At 34.4% G+C, this 24,336-nt stretch overlaps 1 long non-coding RNA gene and 1 pseudogene across 1 annotated transcript; one reads left to right on the plus strand and one right to left on the minus strand.

Annotated features, from left to right (window-relative positions):
* The first annotated feature begins 569 nt into the window (after positions 1 to 569).
* LOC143603407 (3-ketoacyl-CoA synthase 6 pseudogene) lies at positions 570 to 1,932 on the plus strand (annotated as a pseudogene).
* A 6,022-nt stretch (positions 1,933 to 7,954) lies between these two features.
* LOC143603406 (uncharacterized) lies at positions 7,955 to 24,170 on the minus strand. The gene is made up of 5 exons (XR_013148051.1): positions 24,036 to 24,170; positions 23,687 to 23,764; positions 23,495 to 23,599; positions 22,565 to 22,656; positions 7,955 to 7,966 (listed from the first exon to the last, which is right to left on the minus strand). It is a non-coding gene; the product is annotated as an uncharacterized LOC143603406 (long non-coding RNA).
* Between the last annotated feature and the right edge of the window lie 166 nt (positions 24,171 to 24,336).

A 24,336-nucleotide genomic window follows, 5' to 3' on the forward strand; every position in this document is an offset into this window, starting at 1 on the left:
TTAGTGGAGACACGCATTGGATATGAGTGGGTGCCATGGGTGGTGCTTCCATTAACTCCCTAACTCTCTTTCATTAATTCTTACAACATTTTTGCAAGTAACAAAACATTCCTCTCTTCCTTTTCTCTCCCATTTTCGGCCATAAGGAAGAACATCAAGGAGGAGTTGGTTTTTCAAGTGAATCCTAGCTAAACAAAGGTGTATTGTCGGAGGCTTGGGGTATGCTAGCTTGAGGAGCTTCCATATTCAAGTTCTTGCCTTTCAATCATTCTTTCTTCACCCGGTTTTGGTTTACTTGAAAGGTAGTTTAACATGCATGAACTTATAGTGACATGCATGTGTTTGATAGTATGTATTTCGTATATGGATCCGGGTTTGGGTTTTGCATGTATAAAATTGGTTTTATACACCATAAACTAACAAGATTTAAAACATTTATCCGCTGCGTTTTTGGTAAAAGTAAGGTTTTATGACTTTGATAATCTTGTTAAAACCCAACATTCACGCCTTTAAATCTCCCAGCATTCCCCTCTCAACCTTCCTCACCATCCGCTATTGTTTCAACCTTAAGTCTAGCTCCCAAAATGCCGCAAATCTTATCCGATATCTCCTTCCAACTGGATCTTGTTCAAATAATATTATCTGTGTTTTTCATCCTCCTTATTATCACAACAATCTACTTCATGTCAAAACCCCAATCAGTTTACCTCGTTGATTACACATGCTACAAAGCTCCGGTAATGTTTCGTGTCCCTTTCTCAACCTTTATGGAACACACTAGGTTGAACCTCAAGGATAACCTTAAGGCTGCTGAGTTTTTAACTCGGATTCTTGAACGTTCCGGATTAGGAGAAGAGACGAGTCTGCCTCCAGTTAATCATTACCTCCCGCCTAATCCTAACATGAAAGACGCTCGAGTTGAAGCCGAATACGCACTGTTTTCCGCCATTGATAACCTGTTTGCGAGAACCGGTTTGAAACCTGACGATATCGATATTCTTATAGTGAATTGTAGCGGGTTTTCTCCGAGCCCATCCTTGTCCGCAATGGTGGTGAACAAGTATAAGTTAAGGAATGATATCAAGAGCTATAATCTGGCCGGTATGGGGTGTAGTGCTGGAATAATCTCCATTGATTTAGCTCAGCACTTGCTTCAGGCTCATCCGAATTCTAACGCAATTGTGGTTAGTGTTGAAGTTCTTAGTCCATTTTATTATCCCGGACGCGAGCGAGCAATGCTTGTTCCGATGTGCCTGTTTCGGATGGGCGGGGCCGCGCTTCTACTGTCCAATAAACGACAGGAAAGGAACCACGCCAAGTACAAACTTGTCCATGTCGTCCGAACCCACAAAGGTTCGGACGACAGAGCGTATACATGTGTCCACCAACAGGAGGATCCACAAGGATTCCTTGGTATGAGTTTATCAAAAGATCTCATGGAGATAGCAGGTGAAGCTCTCAAATCAAACATCACAACAATCGGTCCCTTAGTGTTACCGGCGTCCGAACAGCTTCTTTTCTTGTTAACCCTAATCGGCCATAAAATATTTAATCGAAAATGGAAGCCCTATATTCCTGACTTTAAATTAGCGTTCGAGCATTTCTGCATACACGCAGGCGGGAGGGCGGTAATAGACGAGCTACAAAAGAGCCTACAGTTGTCCCCAGAGCACGTTGAAGCTTCGAGGATGACGTTGCATAGGTTTGGGAACACGTCGTCCTCGTCGCTGTGGTATGAGCTGAGCTACATCGAATCGAAAGGAAGGATGAAGAAAGGTGATAGGGTTTGGCAAATTGCGTTTGGAAGTGGTTTCAAGTGTAACAGTGCTGTTTGGAAGTGTAACCGGAGTGTCAAGACTCCCACCGGCGGTCCGTGGGATGATTGCGTTGATCGGTACCCGGTGCACATCCCAGAAGTAGTGAAGCTTTGAGTTTCTAGTACTCAAAGTTGCTGCTGCTGCTGCTAATAATAATAATAATAATAATAATAATAAAACATATTCAAATACTTATCTATGTTTTATTAATAATCTGTATTATTTTTTACCTTTCTTATGCTTGATTGTATTTTTGCAGAATTAAAATTTCTGAAACTATAATACAATATTTGATGTATTAATATAAAACGTTTATAGGTGCTGTGCAATATTTACCTAAAGCCATCCACAATGGCCTTGGCCTTCATTAAAGCTTGTGGCAATTTTTCTTTCTTGTTTTTTTCCCCGATGCTTTATCTGTTGTAGGTGTTGGTTATTGGAGTTTATTCAGCCGGCAGGTTACACCCGCGCTCCCCGAGTGCTGGCCGATTTTTAATAAAATTAAAACTTTCTTGTCATGTTGGTTAACACGTCCGCCCGGGTTAGGTTGCTCTAATATCAAAATGCGAATACAAAAACATAAGAAAGTTATTCTAAAGCCAACAACGTCGTTCTACAAAAAATAAAAATAATAATAATAAATAAAAAAAAATCAAACTACAGAAATCACATAAACATCCTTTACATTTTACTATAACCAAAAGCAACATATAATCATCGGAGAAAAATGTACTGGTCGAAGCTGAGTGTAAAAGCGATGAAGAAAGCACAAAAAATTATAAACACTAATAAAGGAAAGAAATGTGTTCTCAAAATCTCAAGAGACTAAAGATATAAAAGTCAATGCTACACTACACCAAAACATGTATTCTTAAAATATCAAAGGACTAAAATTGCAAAATTGTTAATAATACAGTAGAAAAGCGTTTTAATTTTATATATAGTATAACTAGGTTAGTGACCCGTGTGAGAGTTGGATAAATAATATTGTGATTTTGATGAATAAATATAAAGATGTATTCTAAAGTCGAATAAATTACAAATTAAATTACATAAGACAAAACAAAATTACATGATGAAGTTATCATAAAGCTTTAAAAAATTTCTTTATGCGTAGCATTTGTAGTTTTATTTGAAAGTTTATTATCTTTATAAAAATTAGTTCCTTCAACGTGTCTTTGATTTAACTCTAGACAGCACAATATACAACTTACCATGACCGAAAACTAGATGTTTAAACAACCAACTCTCGAAAGTGATTGGTCTTGGTTTTTATTAATCATCATTGTTAAATAAACAGCAAGCGAAAACTGGTTTCATTAAAATTGGATGAGAATTCTTTTATCTAATGCGTATAAGATTTGGTCTTGAAGTAAAAGTGTGATCTCCGATATTGGTTCTGAATATGACTTCAACTTTAATAACACAATTTCAAAGTCTTCTGAAATCTTGTTCCATTACACAGACCACTTTTATTGTCAACATTTTAAGCACTAAGGTATTCTCTCATATTCTAGAAACATGGAAAGCAAACGATTGCTAATTTCTTTAACGGCCCCATTTGCGGTGCAAGTATTGTTCGTTAACTAAAGAAATCTAGATTTTCAAAGTCTAATATACAAAATCAATTAATTTTGATATATAATAAGTGGGATATAGAATTTTGTGTATCCCGGGTATATTACTTGTTGACTACATTACTTTTAATTAACAAAAATACCCTCTAAAATTTTTTGCTATCTAAAATAATAGCCATTGAAACAATAACATGATGCCCATTAAATGTTCCGAAAGTCTCTCGAAGGATTAAATCCGCTTAAAATTAGTACAAACCAAATCAAAAAATTAATAACTACAAAGGAAATAAAATAATTAGAAAATGGGCATGAATGCAATACTTACAAATGAATGTAAGAATAATGGTGATCCCAACTGGATCTAGAAAAACTTTGATCTTCTCTTGAAATAACACTGCAACCACATAGAGCAATATAAGTCTACAATCTGGAAGTTAATAAATAGCAAAATAGTCTCTTTTACTTGCTAGGAAAATTAAAATTCGTAAACCTTAACTGATGTTTGGACAAGATAATTTTTACAAAAATTTTAATCTTATCGAGCTTTACAGATTGATAAAAATTAAGAGAGTATTCATCAGGATCCGTCAAAGAAACGATCATCCCACCTGAATGGACCAGCAGCTACAGCAAAACCCCACCCATAACACGTCCATCATGGCCCGCAAATGAAACGATTATCCCACCAAAATATCTTTTGCTCCACCATTGTCAATTGAAATAAATGCCCCCAACAAAGAGAGAATGTCAAATCGATCTTGCGACAGTTTTAAACCTTATAACATTTCAAAATGTTTTGACCATGAAGATCAGATGTGACCTGTAGAAAATGCAATTCAAAAAACAACCAAATGAATAACTCACTTGAAGATTCTGAGTTCACTCATTTTAAGTATGTCTATTTTTTTCTCTTTCTAAGATCTACATCAATATTAATAGAAAAAAAAAAACAGTGCAACCTAAAAGAGGCTAGACTTAGTGATGCACACGAGGGTCCAATCCATCAACTATTGCTAATTCAATTACAACACTGCACCTCAAGCAAACCAATTCTAATAATATAAAGTAATTCAGTTATTTCACATATGCAGGTGTCATTATGTTAAGTATTACTAAAAAGTGCTTTGTAAATACGTGTGAGCCTAAAAGGTTCCATTGAACAACAGAATGCAAATAATCTTTAAATATTATTTGATTGAAAGGTTAACAATAATATGATTTAGATAACTGTGCAACAATAAGAGAAACTCAATTTCTATATTATTATTATTATTTTTTTTTTTTAAATGTTCAAGCTTTCCTCCTACTATTTACATTATACCGCCAATGCCAGGAATCGAACCCTGGACCTCTCACCCAAAGGCCAAAGCCTTTACCATCCCACCAAAGTGGTGATGGCTCAATTTTAGCCACTTAATTACATTTTCTCTACATTTAGCATCATTATGATTGTGTAGGCAACATCGATCACAAGTAATATAGGTTATTTATCTACATAGCAATGAGAATCTAAATTGATTTATTGTTTACCACAAAATGATTAGCATTTCAAATTTTATACAAAAGCTGACCAACGGAAGAAAAAAATGAAACTCCTTTGCTCATAAAACTACACTTAAGCACAATCCAATTGATCAGCTTCGTCAATGCACAATGGTGAGGGGTAGATTAAGGTTCCGATGAAATCCCCTGTCTTCTTAGTTAATCAAAGCAACATAACTGCTCGAAATACCAACAAACGAAACATAGAGGTTCAATCACAAACATACTTACAATCGCTATCTCCGCGTTAATCTTTCTAGATTGATTCTCAAATCGCAGTTATGATTAGACAAGGTGAAGCGAAAGGTTTTTTAGGGTTTGAGGCGATGAAGGAATTTTGACCAAAGTAATTGCAAGAATGAAAATTGGAATCTTCAATTAATTAAGGCAGAAATACTTGGAATAGACTATCTAATGAGTTGCCACCGTGGCACTCAATTGCTGAAAGATTTTGAATAGATGGTAGAATAAGTTTTATTTATTATAATAGTAGATAGATTCCTGGGCATTTGGTTCTAGAAGAGCAAGTAAAAACGAGAGTGCGCCCCCTTAGTAGTAGTTAGCATAGTATAAATATTTCTTGTATAAAACATAGAGTTAACTGCATGTTTGATCCCTGTGGTTTCCACATATTGCAAGCTTCATCATCAATTTTTACTAATTACAAATTTGAAATCTATTATCACCACCCACCCCTACGCCGCCATCTGCCACCATCCTCTTCCCACTACTACCAAACCACCGCATTGCACCATATCCAACCAATGTAGTGCACCCATATCTAGCCACCACACCATCGCATCGCACCCACATCCAGCCAACACACCATTGAGTTTCAAAGACGAACAATAATGGTGCAAAACGATAGATTAGAGAGTGGAGTAAATGAGAAAGAATGTTATTGAGAGAATACATCGTAGAGAGAGAACCGAAGGGGAGAGGCTTTACGATTTTTGACGAGTCCTTGTGAAGGCAATAGTGTCGGTAGTAGAAGTGGTATATGGTGGTTAAACAACAACACAAAAACTTAAGATCCCACAAAAGTGGTAACGAAAACGATAGAGGATGCAATTGTCGGTTATGATGTCTCGTTTTTTATGGCGGAAGCTGAAATCGGCAGCGACATATTCTCGGCTCGACTCATTGAGACCTATGAACATCGGTCACATGTTGTGTCCTCTAAATCTGATTTTGTCATGGACGTGATGAGTCTCGCAAAGGAAGCATAGGCAACTGCTAGGTTTCCATCGTAATGGTGACGATTGCGACTTCGGAGTTCAGACGAGCATTTCTAGGCAAAAGATGAAACTCCAGCAATGTAACATCCCAAATTCAATTCACCTTAGATATCAAAGAAAGGATGAGGTTTGTTTTGTCATTTTTAAAAGTGCGTGGGTTGATTGTGTTATTATCACAAATTCATGTATAAAAGAATGGAATTAGAAGTTGTTAGATCATTTTACTTCTCCACCAAGTTGTTGTAGATAGAGAAAGTGTGCGTGACAGAGAAAAACCCCAACACCAAACTTATTCTCGTTTTTGAGTGAACAACCAGGATAGATCGAACGGTTCCTGGCGATCTAGCCATCTAATCATTGTACCAGATTACAAGTTTCAAACTATTCTTAGCAACTGTGGTTTGATCCAAATCAGCAGCCATCCTAATATCAAGACCCAAAATTATAAGATGCAATCCACCAGAACTGGTCAACTTAGAACATATAGCTAGGGACAGCAACTTGTCAGACTAAACATTGGCCACATATTTGGAAATGAGGAAAAGACTGCATGGCATTAGTGTTGGTGTGCATTATATATTTTTGCTAGGATGTCGAATCTGAAGCATTTTGGCTCAAACAGGTAACAAGCCAACAATGTTATGTTTGTCCCTGGTTTCTTTTCAAATAAATATATATTATCTTTCATGATCCAGTCAATCAGTAACTAGCTTCATTTATTTTATCGTAACCCCAAATAAAATAATATGTAAAATTAAATAAAAATGATTAAATTTAGACCTCACAAACCAAACTTAACTGATATTCTTTAAGAAGACAATATCAAATAATGAACAGGGTGCTGCAATTTCCGTGGTTCTTTTGCTGGTTCTTTGTCAATTTTTATCCCGGGATCTTGTTAACAAGAATTGAATGATTTGGAAAAGTGTTGGCCCAATCTTGGATCTTTGATAAAGAATTGATAAGATGAACAATGATAATGAACAACAATCTTTCTTGAATAACTTGAACTTGGATTGAATGAAATAAACGTACTGATGTTGCCCCTATATATAGATCACCAAGAGGTGTGATTTTAGGGTTGCAACCTTTCAAGAACCATAATATACAGACACATGTTATTGACAGTTACAAACTTAACAACTTGAGACTCTAACCCCTATACTTACATACATGTTTAAGTATGACTTAAACATACTTATAACTAATTACAATACGACCCTTGTACTTTGATGACGAGTGATTAACGCTTCATTCACCCCCTTAATCACGATCATCTTCTTGTCGTAGATCTTGAACACCGAGCATGTGCCTCATAGTTGCAAACTTGATTCTTGCGAGTGTCTTTATCAGAATATCTGCCTTTTGTAACTCACCGCTAATATGCTCCACATTTATGTGTCCGTCTTCCACATACTCTCTAATGAAATGATAACGTGTGTCTATATGCTTGCTCCTTCCATGAAACATTGGATTCTTTATAAGCGCTATTGCTGAAATGTTGTCAACCTTCAGAGTTATCTTCTCTTCCTTCTAACCAGTTAGTTCTCCAAGTCAGCGCTTTAGCCACAGTGCTTGACATGCTGCTGCTGTTGCTGCCATAAATTCTGATTCACATGATGATAACGCAACCGTTTGTTGCTTTTGTGTACACCAGGTTATAGGAGATTCTCCAAAGTAGAATACAAGCCCAGTAGTTCCTTTTCCTTTGTCTGTGTTAATGCCATAACTACTATCACTATAACCAGTTATCTTGCAGCCTCCTTTCTTGTTGATGATTGCTCCTTCGTTCCTTTGATGTAGCGTATCATTTGTTTAACAGCTTTCAAGTGATGATCCATAGGTTCTTGCATGAATCTACTTAACAATCCCACTGAGTAACATAAATCAAGCCTTGTATGCAACAAGTACCTTAGACTCCCGATTAGACTTCTGTATCGAGTGCAGTCTATAGAAGTGCCTCCCTCAGTCTTAGTTAACTTTGTTCCCGGATCTATGGGAATTTTGGTCTCGTTACTGTTAACCATATCACTAATTTCCAGGATTTTATTGATACATCCTGTCTACTTTATTGCAATCTCACCCCCTACTTGGGTAACTTCAATCCCTAGATAATATGCTAGCAATCCAAAATCACTCAATTCAAACTTATCTTCCATTTGGGATTTGAACAAGTCAATTTCCTTCTTTGGAGTGCCCGTGACTATCAAGTCATCAACATAAACTCCAATGATCAGTGTAGAATTCTTCGACTTCTTTATATACATTGCTTGTTCCAGATTGCATTTCTTGAAGTTCAGCGACTTCAACGTCTTATCCAACTTCATATTCCAAGTACGTGATGCTTGCCTTAGTCCATACAATGCTTTAGTAAGCATGTATACTTTTCCCGCATTCTTAGGCTTTATGAAACCCTCAGGTTGTGAGAAATAGACCTCTTCTATCAATTCTCCATTTAAGAATGCTGACTTTACATCCAGATGATGTACTTACCAGCCATGATAGGCTGCCAAGGCTAAGATTAACCGAACAGTTTCGATACGTGCAACTAGTGCAAATACTTCATCGAAATCTATGCCATGTTCTTGAACGTAACCTTTTGCTACTAACCTTACCTTGTATTTCACAATGTTTCCCTTATCATCATTCTTCGTCTTGAACACCCACTTCAGACCAATCGCCTTATGACCACTTGGCAAAGTAGTCAACTTCCAAGTGTTGTTCCGGCAGTGGATTGAAAGGTTTTAACACAAGAAAAAAAAAACCAACTGTGTGGTTTTATTCGGCGGTATTCGGTTCCGACGAACCCGGTTTTTTCAATAACAAAATTTTGGTTATATTCCTATGTAAGTGGCAACGTTTTTGAAGATTACGCTAAGGATTAGTGGCGGTGGTGAATTCCAGTTTCTAAATTCAACAAATAAAGAGATAAATTTGTTAAGGGTAGCGGTGCGACTTTCGGTGGTATAAAAAGGGCGTCGGTATAGAGTTTTTCGGCAGGGTAATCGGAAGTTAAGGAGGCATCGTGGTATTTTGTGTTTGCGGGCTATTGAAAATCCGGCGATATCCGGTAAATAAAGGCGGGCACAACGGTGATTTGTTACAGGTACGAATCAGAAACCGAGGTTAAAGATCATAGGTTGATCGATTCCAACAAAAAAAGGAGTTTTGTTGAAGGACTAAACCGAAGAAGGATATACAGGGCTAATTCGGTTTGTCAGTACGTATAACACGTTTTTTAGAACGAGTTTCGATTAAGGAATAATCAAGGGTGACTGAAGGAATAAGATTCGCATAATCAAGGGTGACTGAAGGAATAAGATTGGCGTTCTATCGGTTAATACAAAATTCAGGTTATATTTGCAAATTATATTCTTGAATATTGTATTTTTAGTGTATAGAACCAGTAGGTTTGTCTATACGGGGATTGTGAAAACCTGAGTCAGTCAAGGTGGAAGTTATACGATTTGAGAGGATGTCAAATTCGGAGTCACATCTGGATAACAACGCAATGGTAACACACAAAGGGGGTAGGATCGCTGACCCATTATCAATGCCCAATTTTAAAGTCCACAAACTATACTGTTTGGGCAATTCGAATCAAGATGATTCTTGAGGCGAACGGATTATGGGAAATGATTGAACCTACTGAAGGTACACAACTAGATGTTCAAAAGGACAAGGCAACAATTGCGTACCTGTATCATGCGATACCGAAGGCTGTTATTCTGCAAGTGGCAAGTTGCAGAACAACAAGAGAAGTGTGGGATGCGTTAAGGAAGAGACATGTCGGTGTTGAACGAGTACAGAAGGCTCGTTTACAATCATTAATGGTGGAGTTCCAAATGATGCAGATGAAGGAGGACGAGTCAACAGACACCTTCATAGAGAGGATTAACACGTTTGCTACAAAGGCAAGTGAACTGGGAAAATCCTTGGATGAACCCATGATTGTATGGAAACTCTTAGAATCTGTGCCAGATCGGTTTATCCAGATTGTTGCATCAATAGAACAGAGTACCGACATAGATGAAGTTTCAATCGACAAAATCGTCAGGAAATTGAAGACTTATGAAGAGCGGATAAAGCTCAAGAAAAGAGGCCTTGAAGATGGTCAAGACAGATTGTTGTACACACGCCACGACAACAATTCAGGCCGAGATAAGCAATTTGAAAATCGTGGACGAGGAAAGTTTAACCCATCGAAAGGGAAATGGAATGACAAGCAAAGTCCTAAGGAAGAAGGCTCGTCAAGCAGACCTAAGAAGAACAAGAATTGGAAGAAGTTCGACAAGAGAAAGGTCAGATGCCACAATTATGAGAAGTTTGGACACTTTAAGTGGGAATGTCCAAAAAAGAATGTTGGTGAAGCACAGTCAAACTTGGTGCAAGAAGATGAAGAGCCAACACTGTTAATGGCAATCACTGTGGATGATAGTGAAAAAGTCCTGTTGAACGAGGGTGAAGTCCAACCCAAGAAGCACACGTCAACAGAAGAAAGTCTATGGTATTTAGACAATGGTGCTAGTAATCACATGACCGGAGTGAGGAGTCACTTCAAGGAGATTGATGAAGCAATCTAAGGCATATAATCGGAAGTTCGATGAGATTATGAAGGAACTTGGTTCGTTTCATGAAAAGGAAATTAAGTTGGAACCGAAAGAAGAACCTGCAAAGAAGGAACGGGTTCGTTTTGTGAAGGCAAAGAAGGCTTTGGAAAGGTATTTGGAAGCCGTTAAGAAAAACCCCATGTTACACATCATATCCTTAGAGACAATGTTTAGAAATATTTCTCAAGTGACCCTTATTTGTCTATTGAAGAGGTTGACGAAGATATCTCACGAGAAAGTATTATAAATTTTCTTGATTTGGTGAAAATACATGAAAGGCTCATCAAGAATGAAGAAATATTTCAAGAAGAGTTCGATAGATTAATAAGTTGGTTTATGAAAGAATATTTGGAGATCGAGAAGCCCCAGGAATGTCTACCGGTATTGGCGAATGGTAAGAAGATTGATGTGTTGAATTTATATGTTCTGGTAATTGTTGAAGGTGGTTATGAACACGTGTGTGAAGAACATAAATGGGATCTTATGGCTATTCAATTGGGATATGAGTTTGGTGATGGAAAGACTTTAAAGCTGGCCTACGTGAAAAACCTTGATTTAATAGATTGGTATTATCACGTCATTAAAAGTGATGCAAAGATTGGGGAAACAAGCAAAGGGAAGGAAGTTGCAAGCCAAGTATTGGGGGAAGATAGTACGAGTACAGTTGGGAATTTTCCACCAGGTTTTGGACCATGCGGGTCGAAGAATGCTCAAGTTCAGATTAAAAGGGATCCAGGTTTGGATATCGAGGACCCAAATGAAGATGATCTCGCCTACACTTTCATCAATGACGATCCAACCGAGTGAAGAAATTGAAGGATAAATGAATTAGGGGGGGAAATGTTAACCTTAATTCGTTTGGGCTTGTTGTTAGTATTTAGTGTTTTCGTTTATTTTGTCAAGTACGATTAACTTTGTTTGTTTCTAGTTCGTTTGTGTCTGGGCCCGGTTTGGGCAGAAACTGTTTTAGGCCCGTTAGGGGCTGTTTGGGCTTGTTTAATATTTGTTGGGCTGCATATTAACAAGCATTAATCAGTTGCTTAAATATAGGGACGGCAGTTACAGACGGTTATCTTATAACCGTTCTATGAAACGTCACGTCCTTTCAAGTAGTATATATAGGAGAACTTCCATAAGGTTTTGTAATCATTATCATCAACATACGTTGTAGTTTAATCAATCTAAAGTTCTGGTTGTTCAATATATTGTCTCTATATTGTTATTATATTTGGTGATTAATTATGGTGTCCAAGTTATCGAAGAGTGATCAGAAGTCGGAAAAGATCGAGGGGTCTAACAAAAAGATGATAAACAATCACACTATTAGAAGAGCATAATCAAACACACTTTGTCTATTACAATAAGACGTGTATATATACATATATATATATATACTAGTTCATATTATGGAAAGTTGTTGAAATACTTAATTAATCGATATATATAAATTTTAACAACTTATAGAGAAAAAAAGAAGAAGAAGAAGAAGAAGCAAAGATCTCGGATTTTATGAAAGCATGCTAAATAACTTTTAACATAATTAACTATTTTTTTTTACAATTAGTATGAAAATAGAATATCATTGAAATGTAATGAGGAACATGATTAAATTACAAAGAATAAGAAAAATAAAAATAAAAAGAATAAATATTTCTATTAAGCTGCGTTATAATTAAGGTGTGAATCATAATAAATTTTTATAAGAGATTTTAATAATAAATGTTATAACCGTAATTTTTTTAAAATTTTGTGTATAGCTTTATTATTTTGAGTATAAACCATAATAAACACTTTAATTATATATCAACCAACTGAAAAGACTAACATAACCTCAATTCGTTGTATTTGTATAAAAATAAAATTAGTAAGTTAATATAATATTGAAATTATGTAAAAACCTAACGAAAACGATATTCTATGAATCTAGGTTTCAATATCCTAAATAATTTTTGGAAAGCGAAATAGTGGGATGGAATTGAAATATATTTTTTGATTTAAAATTTCGAATTTGAATGCTTTTAATTAAGTAATTTGTCTTATGAGGCATGTTATATTAAGTTAAATATATTTAAATGTATTAAAAAGGTATAAATCAAGTCATAAAATATATGTTTTTGTAACATTCGCACTTTGGGGTGTGACAGTTTTGAAGCATTTGGGTCTGAGCTATAGAAGAAAATATTGAAAACTAAATATTGATCTTCTTCTAACTAAAACCCTTTATATTACATAAAAAGTCAAATAAATAAATTACATCTAGTTCATACAGTAAATCGTTATATATATGGATTGTAATTATAATATTCAACTTTAATTAATTAATTAAAGCTAAACACAGATTTATGTAATAGATGTTCTCCATGTTTGCAATATTTATATAAAATGTTTAGAGAAAATTAAGAAAATACATGTTTTCCTGAGTTCAAGTGCATATGAGAAAATTTTAAATCTAAATATGAAACTAACCTTATATAAAATATTATGCACCGTTGCTCGAATCCTAGTTTAAAAACAATTTGTAGTTATTACCATACAAATCCAAATTCCTCGACAATGATGCACCTTTATTTTCTTTAATTTGCAATTATCCGTGACTTGAAAATTTTATTCTTGAAGGCCTGCAACTTCAATGCTAAAATTTCCTTATTTTCTTATTTCACCATTAATGTTAATGAATGAATTAATTATGATTTACCTTTAATAAAAATAAACTTGAATTCATGTATTAAAATGCCTTAAAGATAAGGGACCATTATTAAAATAGGTTGAAAAAAAAGATAAGAAGGTCTATGAGATTGACAAGTGACAAAATTAAGTAGTCTTTTATTATAATAGATAGATATACAAGAACTAGTAGCTAATTTTAGGAATACATTTGATTACAATTATATGAAAGACATAACTTATGGAGTGAATATCTCATCTTTGACCAGCCATGATTTGTGGGATTGTATTGGTTATTATCCTTGATACTTGTTCCTAATTTTTGGCAGAAGGTTGGAAGGGCTCAGGTTTATGACCTTGACTTTTTGTAATAATCTTTTTCAGTCAAGTTTGGACTCTGGTTTACTTTGCTTATAGTTGGTTTGCTAACTCCCCTTGTAGCAGTTATCTGTTGTTATGTTAGTGGAAATTTGTGAATCATATACCTGGTCTGACCCTTTTTTTGGGTTTGATTATCTGCAGGATATCAATTTGTGTGATGATTGCCTCCTCCTATGTGTTTGGACCTTCCGCATTTTTTTGTGGCGGTATTGACCTGGTAGATAGTGACTAAAGATTGCTGCTGTGATGCCTAGGAGATTTTTTCATGTGGAAGTAGGGCTGTAAATGAATTGAACATTCAGTGGGAAGTTTCTTTGCATCCGTTCGTTTAATAAACGGACAAACATGAAAAATAAATCCGGTTCGATTAATTAGATATTATTTAGTTAAACTTGATTTATCTTTTGGATGGTTATGTCTAATGTTTGTAATTAATAATGTTCTTTTATATTTCCAAATCAATATATGTCCGCTTGTTTTCGTTTATGTTTGTTAGCATTTGTTTAGAAAGTTAACGGATAAACGTGAACACACAGGAACAAGTTCATTTCCTTAACGAACTAACACGGACATGAAAATTCGTTAGCTTATATGTTCGTGAACCGTCAGTTTGTCCGATAAAAGCTCAATGAAGGAACAAGAACAAGGCCTCTTTCGGTTCGTTACAACACTATATGATCATTTTCAAGGTAGAAGTTACAAATTTGCAAAACAAACATGATATATGGACGTAGCAAATGATCTTTACTTGCTTAGGTCACACTTTATATTCTATAGAAACTATGGCTACCGGTTTGTTATGAATGGGTCGGTTTTGGGATGTGTTCTGTTCTAAAACCGGTTAAATGGGTAAAATTAGAGGAAATGGTTGAAACTTGTTGAAAGTCACTATTGCTTTATAGTGTAATGATAATATTAATTACTGTTAACCCGTTTACTAATTTTGAGTTTTTGACCCATTCACAAAATGGTAACCCGTTAACACTTTACTGCAAATGATAGTTTTTGTATTATTTTAAAGGTTTGCAATATTGGATTATCATCATGATTTTTTCAACAAGATGTTAAATAAAATTTCCATTAATTATCAACATGATTTTCACAACATGAAGTTAAATAAATGTCCCATTAATTATTGGTAGGAATTTTTCAAGAGTTGATTTCTTGAATCAACTGACTTTGAAAATTAACACAAAATGACAATTTTAACCCGTTTGAAAAAACAACAGTTTTGACTTGTTAACTAAGATCGGCACTTTAGACCCATTAAAGTCAATTTTAACCCGTTAACCAAAAATGATAATTTATTAGTCGGTGTGTTTGAAGTCAAACGTGATTAATTCACTTAAAACTTTCATAAACTTCAACGGATTAAGAGTACGTAAGCTAGTCGTTCTAAAAAGACTTACCATCATTGCTACCAATTAAGTCTTACTAACATATTTACAGCTTAGTATTTGTAACCAAATTTACTTAAAAGTAACCTTCATAAACTTCAAGGTAGACACAAGGTAACATCATTTTTATACGTTTAAAAATCGATTCTAAACCTATCATTTGTTTACCGCTTGCAGCAACTATTGATAAATATTTTTTCTGAATTTGAATTTTCACAATTAATAGGGGGTTTCGGTTTGTTTCACATAGAATTAGTCAATGATGCTTCAAACAACGATACAACAAGTCGCATTATAACTATAGAGAGCAATTGTTACAATAATAAAAGCTCAAGGATTCAGGAGCGATCGGTCTGCTGCCAGAGGTTAATGATATCAGTAGCCTGATTCAGAAGAACAACGACTTGTTTATGAGAAATCCATGGTTTGGTCTCCAGCATGATCTTAAGCTCTTCCCAGGCATCTTTTATTGGCCAAAAGTAATAGGGGGTAACCGGGATGGTTCCGAAACCAGGAATCACTTGGTCCAAGGCTAACCCCATGTTTTTATCCATCCATGTGAACTTCAACACCAGCCTCGGTTTCTCCATCGGCTTCACCACCACTCCAAGCTTCTACATGAATTAGGGAAACCCAGTAACGAATATCATCTTTCAAAACAACATACATACATTTAATTAGGGAGAAGAAATGAAAGAGAAACCTCCGGCGGGGGCGTTGAAATTGTTCCGGCGGCGGCGATTGCGGGTTTAGGGTTTGTGATTCTGAATGTGGTTGATTCGCTGAAATTACGGCTGCTGGGTACCGTGGAACAAGAATTCAATCTGGGTTTGTAACCCAGATTCAATGAAGATAGCAGCAGCATCTTGATGAAACAAACAAACAAATAAATCTTGGTTGTTGATGAGTTTGACACTTGATACTGATGATACTATACCTTTTTTTAGGAGCAAAGAGCATTCTATATCCACGTTTATCATAAAATTATCTGTATTTTTTCTCTCCTATTTAATTAAATAATATTTTTATATACGTTTATCATCATATTTTCTCTCTCTTTCACTCACAGCTAATTTATGAAAATATTAAAAACTTATACAGTATCTACAGTGAAACCCCAAATTTAACTTTCTCGTATAAATTTTCTATCTCATCTACTCACAACCACTCATAACCATACCATATAATTTACAAATCACCCTCACATAATTTTAGGGAATGGATTGAGAATGCTCTAAGGTAATAAAACCAAACTTAAAAATCATTCGGTTACAGTTTTTTCGACTTTTCGATTTTTGGTTCGCCTTTATTATTTGGGCTTGAAAATTCTAAACAAAAAAAATGGCCGAAAATAATATTGAATTCTTATAATTACTTAAAAATCTAAACATTCGGTTCGTTTTTTTAGTTTGTTTGGTTTCTTGTCCCCCCCCCCCCCCCCCCAAAAAAAATGTTGTGTGAGTAGGGGTGTTCATCGAATCGAATAACGAATTTTCAAGTTAATCGAATCAAATAATCCGAATAATTTATTTTTTTGCTAGTGTTCGTATTCGAATAAAATTTGAATTATTCGATTCGTATTCATATTATATACCATATTCGAAATTCGATTTAATTCATATTTGAAACTCGAATTCGAATCGGATACGGACCAATTTCGAATAAATTCGATTTGATTCAAGTTCACCTGTGTTAAAAATTTCAAAAATCAAAATCATGATTGTAAAGTACACAAATATTAGTTAAAGTTGCTACAATACCATGTGAATAGTAAGTTCAAAATTAAAATACAAATAATATGGGATAAAAAATAATAATATGTGCTATAGAGTTTAAATATTTTGTAATGGACATTTTTTATATTTATGGATTTAGCCCAAACAAAAAATTATATATATATATATACACATATACATATATATATATATATGCATATGTATATATAAATTATATATATTTATACTAGGTTAGGTACCCGTGTCTTACACGGGTTGAACAACTTAAAAGAATCTTAAATATGTATATAAACAAAACATTTAAAATCTCTCTTGTTGCTCCCTATATTCTCTCAAGCCACCAGATTATTTTATTTGTAAATGGAAGTTTCTCATGCATTTGACCTGAATTTATAGGTATGGATCTCACCAAACCTAGATAGCTCTTAAACGGATTACAACATCTCGTTAAACTAAAATTTAATCTCACCACATATTTGATATGAAAATCCTATAAAATATGGATATACTAAAAATTAATATTTGTTTATTTAAAACAATTATTTATAATTAAGAATCAATTTTATAGTTGGGTCATGAGTCTCACCGAACCCAAATAGCTTTTAAACCGGGTTATATCATTTCATTTATTTGTGAAACACTTTCACAATCAAATCCTAAGTATATCATTAACTTTCTTACGATAAATAAAATTTAAATTAAAAAATATATATAAATATTATAAACGAATAATGTAAAGTTGAGTATTACATTAAATACGTATTGAGTATTATATTAAATAAGTACAAAGTTAAATTGCAACTATAATTTACAAACTTAAAAAATAAATCATAAATCATAAATCTTTAAATATTTCTTTCCATACAACATTAGATGATACTAGGGGTGTTCTTCGGGTTTCGGGTTGGGTTCTTCGGGTTTCAAAGTTTTAAATATTGACCCGTAACCCAACCCAAATCTCTCATGGGTTTTTTGGGTTCGAGTAATTCGGGTTCGGGTTTTTTCGGGTTGGGTTAATCGGGTTTTGAGTATCCTATAAATCAAAAAAAAAAAAAAAAAATTTAAAAACTACAAGACTAAAATTAAAACAACTTATTCTTTTTTGCTTATAAAGCAAATAATCAAATAACAAACCAAAATAACTTGATAAAACACTTCAAAAGATGAGTAAAACTAACTCGAACCATAATCGTATTCAATTGGGCGTGATTTGGTTGTTCGATTTCGGTTGCTATTAGTAATAAATGGAAAACGTAAATTAATAATAAACAATCGATCTATAATAGTTAGAATGACAGCAGTCGATTAAAACCAGATTTTGATAACTTTAGTGGCTAAGACTTAACTATTATACCTAAAAATATATTTAATTTCAAAACTAAAAGTTTATTCGCATTTTTCGGGTTGACCCAAAACTTATAAATCAAACCCAAGAACCAACCCAATTACTTCGGTTCGGGTTCGGGTTCGGGTTAGTCTTTTCTCGGGTTCGGGTTCTTCGAGTCGGGTTAGTTCGGTTACGGGCTTTTTCAGATTGGGCTTCAGGTTTCGGGTAAAAGTGACACCCCTAGATGATACACTAAAAATATGGTAACTAAAGTAGGATAGTATTATGAGAATATAACTGATACAATTGGAACAAAAGGAACCTGTCATAAGTGGAAGAAAACTTCCGATTAGTCGAAGAATGTGAAGTAAAAGAGATTTGATATGGTTTTGATTAGCAATATATGGATAGAAATAAAGAGATTATGACTACAGAGAAAAAGAAGACGGGTCAGGTTCAGTTAAAGATCCACGTGTTTTTAACAATGAACTTGAGTAAGTTTTATGGGCTAAAATAATTAATATATCTGTAAATGATTTTATATATAAAAAAACGATATAATTCATATTAGAGAAGTTGACTAATGAAAAATGTTCAATTTATAAAAATGTTTAATAAACAAACCTAACTTTTTTTTAAATAAAATACGTTTTGTAAAAGCAATTATAAAAATCAAAATTAATTAAAAAAAATATGTATGTTTAATGTATAATTAATAGGTAAGAATGTACCAAAGAATGACACGTGACAAGAGAAAACATTTATTATTATACAGTATAGACATTATTCTGAAATCGAATTTCGAATCAAATTAAATAATAAATTATAAATTCGTATCCGTTTACTATACTCGAATACGAATCGTATTGAATTCTAATTTTTTTAAAAACGAATTCGAATCGAAACGAATTTCTAATGTTTCGAATTCGAATCAAATTATGCACAACCATAATGTGGAGTATATAATATTTCTTTTGTTGTATATTATTTTTACATCTCATATAAGTTACAAACTTTGCATATTGTAAAGTTTGTAATTTATGTTTAAAATATTTTATTTTATAAAAAAAACAGTGACATTTTCTTATTTGTTATTATAAGTTTAATTTAATTGTTTTAAAAATTTGACTAAAATGATATAAATTGTTAAAATAGTGGTTAAAGTTGTATATGTTGAGCTCATTGGCTCTAAAGTTTAAATAAATGTAGCCAAGTGTTGTTTCCGTCTTTTTGATCAGGATGGGGTTGGCAAAAAAATAAACATGTCTAGAGGAAAAACCAGAAAACTGAAATACTAAAGAACTTCAAACCACTTTTCATGATCACCTCCACACTTGCCCCCTAGTGCCCGATCATGCCCATGTATGTTATTGCGGTGTTCCGCGGCCCTGCTGTCAATGTGGGAGGATTTAAGTATCAAATACTCATTCAAAGTCACTACGGTTTTACCCTTTTCCTCATGTTTATTTATGAATAGCATTATTTTTTTAAGTAAAAATAATAAAATAATAAAAAACCACATTTAAACATAAAATATAATTAATTAAAATCACTAAGGATCTCATTAGGATTCATCAAATTACAAAATTCGTTTGCTTATGTATTGAATAATATATGCTAATTGATGTTCTTATGAGCTGATAAATTGCTATGCATGACTTTTTGAACTCTGTTTAGAAGGTCCATGGGATCTGGAGCTAAGTAACCAAAAGTGTCAAATGCAAAGGGGATAAACACATGTTGATTCTCCAAACAAGCTTTCTCGTGTTTAACAACCTTACCCGAGGCCGCCTTCAATGCTGCCTGACAGGCAACAAACCCATTGTCCCTTAGCCCAACAAGAGGGGAGACTCCTGTGAGATCCACACAAGCATGTTTCCCCCCTACCCACCCAAAAACAAGAATATCGGCCGGTCGTAACGTAGATCTTCCTTCAAGAGGATTCGTAAGAAAGTTTACGGGAGCCTCCTTTTTAGCTGAAATTCCGGCCCGTTTAAGAACATCGCATAGAACATCGCATAAGAATCAAAACTTTGTTTTTAATAGGATTGAGTTTGCTATCCAAAAGGGGGTTGCAGCGCAGCTTGTTGCCCGCTTACCTGCCACTTCATTGTAAATCGTTTGGTTGGTTTCAACTGCAAAATTGTTGATGTTGAGTAGTTTATTGAAATTCAATTGATGTTCAGTTTGTGTTAATTGATTTTTATTCAAATTAGTTGGTTTACCGGCGCTTCGAAACGCGGGCATGAAATTGTCGATTATTGTTTTTGTTTGTCACTACTCGTATATGGGGAAGCCGTAGAGAGCGAACATTTACACACATAGTCTTAGATTAAGAAAACTTACACATGTTGTTGATCGATTTCCTATTGAAAATATTCATAGAGGGTTTAGTTGCATGATGTCTAGACAATACATACATAGCTTTGTTCCAAATTGTTAAAAGGCTAATGCATTTAGAGTAGACGATTCATGCGTACATTTGTTACCTAATGAAGCATACATAGCTTCATTAACAAAAGCTTATCGACTAAACTTTTATCAGCAGCTCAATGTAACTTTCTGCTTCGAGTCTGCAATGGCTTCTATCGCGTCACCCTAAAGTATTTTTTCATTATACAATTGTGTGTTAAAATTTGCTTTGCTGGTTTAGGGTATAATGTTTTGTTATTGTACATGCGTGTCTACGAAGTAAGGTGCTCTTTTATGTAATGTCAAGTCAACTTTTTTCGAACACTGATGTGTATTTCCTTAGCTCGTGTACAGGCCATCATTTTGTTGCGTCAGATGCACATCCTTCCGTCCTTCTTCTCTTCAGGCGACCCAAACACAACACCACTTCAGAGAGATGAAAGAAGTTGACTACTTGGCTGTGAAGGGACCTAAGGTTAGGCAAGTTCTTATTTTCTAAATTGACCCATTTTCATATAATTTGGTTTAAGTTGTGAACATACGTAGATGCCATATTATAATAAGCTTATTTGACTAGTAGTGAAAACAGTTTGCATTTGAATTTGTTATGATGCTTTTTGTGTTATTCTACCAATGGTATTTAAAGCTAATTAAGTTTTATGCACATTGGAGTTACTGCTAATCTAAGAAGTTAAACTTACTGCCAAGTTTGTTATTTCCATGGGCGGTTTAAGTATCGACCCAGTGATGTTAGAAGCTTAAAGCATTTGGAATGATTGCTGGAGGATCGGGCATCACTCAAATGTTTCAGGTGCTAATTTAATATTTAAACTAAATATTTTTTATCAGAAATTTGGCAAATCGTAAGCAAGATAGATTAATAAGTTTATCATACAAGGTGTAAAATAAGTTTATGGTTTTGTGTGTTTAATCCTAGGTTGGAAGGCCAAAGAAGAAAAGGAGGAATCAAGTTGAGATAATCAGATCTTGTTATTTATGTTTTATGTTATTTTGAAGGAATGTAATAACGTGACACCCTGTTAAAAAGGTCATTTTTCGTATGATGCTTAATCATGATTTCTTAACGTTAATTCCCACATTATTAAATTTTTCAAAGCTTAATCACTATGAGTCTAGCATAGGCTGCATATGCACGATACATTGCATATAAGTAATTTATATTTTTTTAAATTATAGCCCTGCTTGCGGTGCGCACATATGATGTATATATGTGTGAACCCTCGGGTGGGCAAAAGTGAAATTGCACTAATTTTGACGTTATTTTACTAATCTCGTGAAAATAACGTTAAAAGTGACGGACGGTTAATCAGGCATCATGTAGTGGCGTTGATAGCCGAAAGACAAGGGTACATGCACCGATCAGCCGGTGTCCCGATGATTGAGTGCTATGTGCCTTATGTCCAAGGCTTGATGCAAAACTACTATCGAGCCGGGGGTCTCACCGGAAGCAGCCTCTCTATCCTTATGGGGTAGAGGTAAGGCTGTCTACATCTTACCCTCCTCAGACCCTACTATAGCTCGTTTATACCAAACCCAAACTTCATGAGATTGTGAAACGAAACTAAACGAGGCTAATTACCTATTTGTCTTTCAGTTTGTGAATATAATTCATGGGAATCTAGATATGTGATGTCTAATTTGGGTGGATGAAGGGTCTTAATATCAGAAACAGAAATATTTACACCTTTAGGAAATAAAAATGGATTTTGATTATATAATATAGTCCATAAAGATGACATCCAAGGGTCTAACGCTCCTTCATACCTGCATAAAACATCATACGCACTCTTTTGTTTATTTATTTAATATATAATACGAGAATAATGGAAATGACTAAAATACCCTGAAGGATGTTGATCGTCTCCCAACCCTTTTTCAATAATTGATGCTCCACCAAGATCTGCAAGTCGTTTGTCAAGTTTCTTTGCCACAAACTGAACGAAACACACACATTTAAGTTATTACTAATAACATATTTAAAGAATTGGATATTTAAAAATTAAGATACATGATACATACAAGCCAACTAAAGGCAATAGAAGAAAACACCGTAAAATCACAAGTATGATATAGCAAACCCAACCCAAAACCAACAGTTTGGTTTTCTGTTTTTTCAAAAACCGAATTTCTAGTTCGGTTTCGGTTTTGCATCTACCAATCAACCTTAAAAACAACTGCCTTTCATAACCGAACCGACACTGACAATACAAAATTTCTGGTTTGGTTTCGGCTTTGCATTTACTGAAAAACAAACCGAACCTGGAAAAACTGAATTTCCGTTCGGTTTTGGTTTTCCATGTACCAGCAGGAAACTATGACCATAGAGTCAGAAACTTAGCTACATCCGCACGCAAAAGGAATGTTGCTCTGGTTGAGGCTTTCTTTTCCATATTAAAAAAACAAACTGCCTTTTAAACCTGTTACCCGAACAAAGCCCATAAAAACCAACTTTCGTCATTGAATTGACGGATTGAATTTTCATTTATTGAATGTTCAGTAATTTATTAAAACTTAATGAATGATTTAGCCAAAATGTTAGGCCCAAATGTGTAATAATTAATAAATCATTAACTCACGAAAAATTCAGGCCCAAATTCATTATTTTGGGCCAAAATTTTTGACCCAAAAGTTTCAAGCCCAAATGGCAAAAACTGAAAAAAAAAACAAAACCGAACAGTTTTCAAAAACCAAATTTTTTATTTTTGGTTTGTTTGAGCCCTAAACTGACCACCAACCCCTAAATGTACATATATTAACAACTAGATAACTTACATTATATTTCTGGAAGCCCGAATCGCCCAATCCAAAGACCGCATACCTTGTATTTTCTAGCCATTATCGACCTAAACTTCTTTGCAAAAGAAATGTCCAAAATGCCTAATCATAGTTAAAAAAATCAGAAGAAGAAAAAAAGAAACACTAAAACATTAAAATTAACACTTGATGCGCAAATAACTAACATACCTTCATGGGGTTTGGAGTGTCCCCTTGTCCTGTAGTTGAGACGACAAAAATTACAATTTTTGCACGAGGTAAAGAGCTCTGGTTCAGTCCACAAGCAATATGTATAAGTTAGAAGAGGAAAAATAATTTAAGAAAGCAAATAATTATATTACAGATATTTTGTGACATAATGTATACATGAGTTTTAGCACTTGAAAGGTTTTTAAACGGAATATCATCATCCCCTATTCTATTCAATAAATAGACAAACATCATATGAAACATAAGTTTCAAGCAATTGTTGGGTTATTTCTCAAAGTTGGTATTGCTTAACACAAATAAACGCAGCAAGTAGACGAAAGGTGATTACCGGATCGAACTGATCCAGGGAAAGTATATGAACGGGGCAGCCTCGTCTTTCGGCTTCACGGGCTAATCGTTCTGCAGAATCTAAGGCGTTGCCAGTTTCAGTGGCGTATAGAATTAGCAGAGGCTGAGTTATCTCCATTGCTGCAAGAAACCCACGAAACTGATAGTTAGTGGAGCAGACAAAGTTCAAAGGCATTTGGTAGAACACATGGTGTGCAGTAAGAAAGATGGGATTTTTAGTTGAAAGAAAAGATAAAAGCATAAACATCAATTGCTGGTTTGTTCAAAAATCCACATAACAT

The sequence above is a fragment of the Bidens hawaiensis genome, unplaced genomic scaffold (genome assembly GCF_021521415.1).
Source record: "Bidens hawaiensis isolate Kalapana, Puna unplaced genomic scaffold, B.hawaiensis_p1.1 tig00061525_1, whole genome shotgun sequence".
In the NCBI taxonomy this organism is placed as follows: domain Eukaryota; kingdom Viridiplantae; phylum Streptophyta; class Magnoliopsida; order Asterales; family Asteraceae; genus Bidens; species Bidens hawaiensis.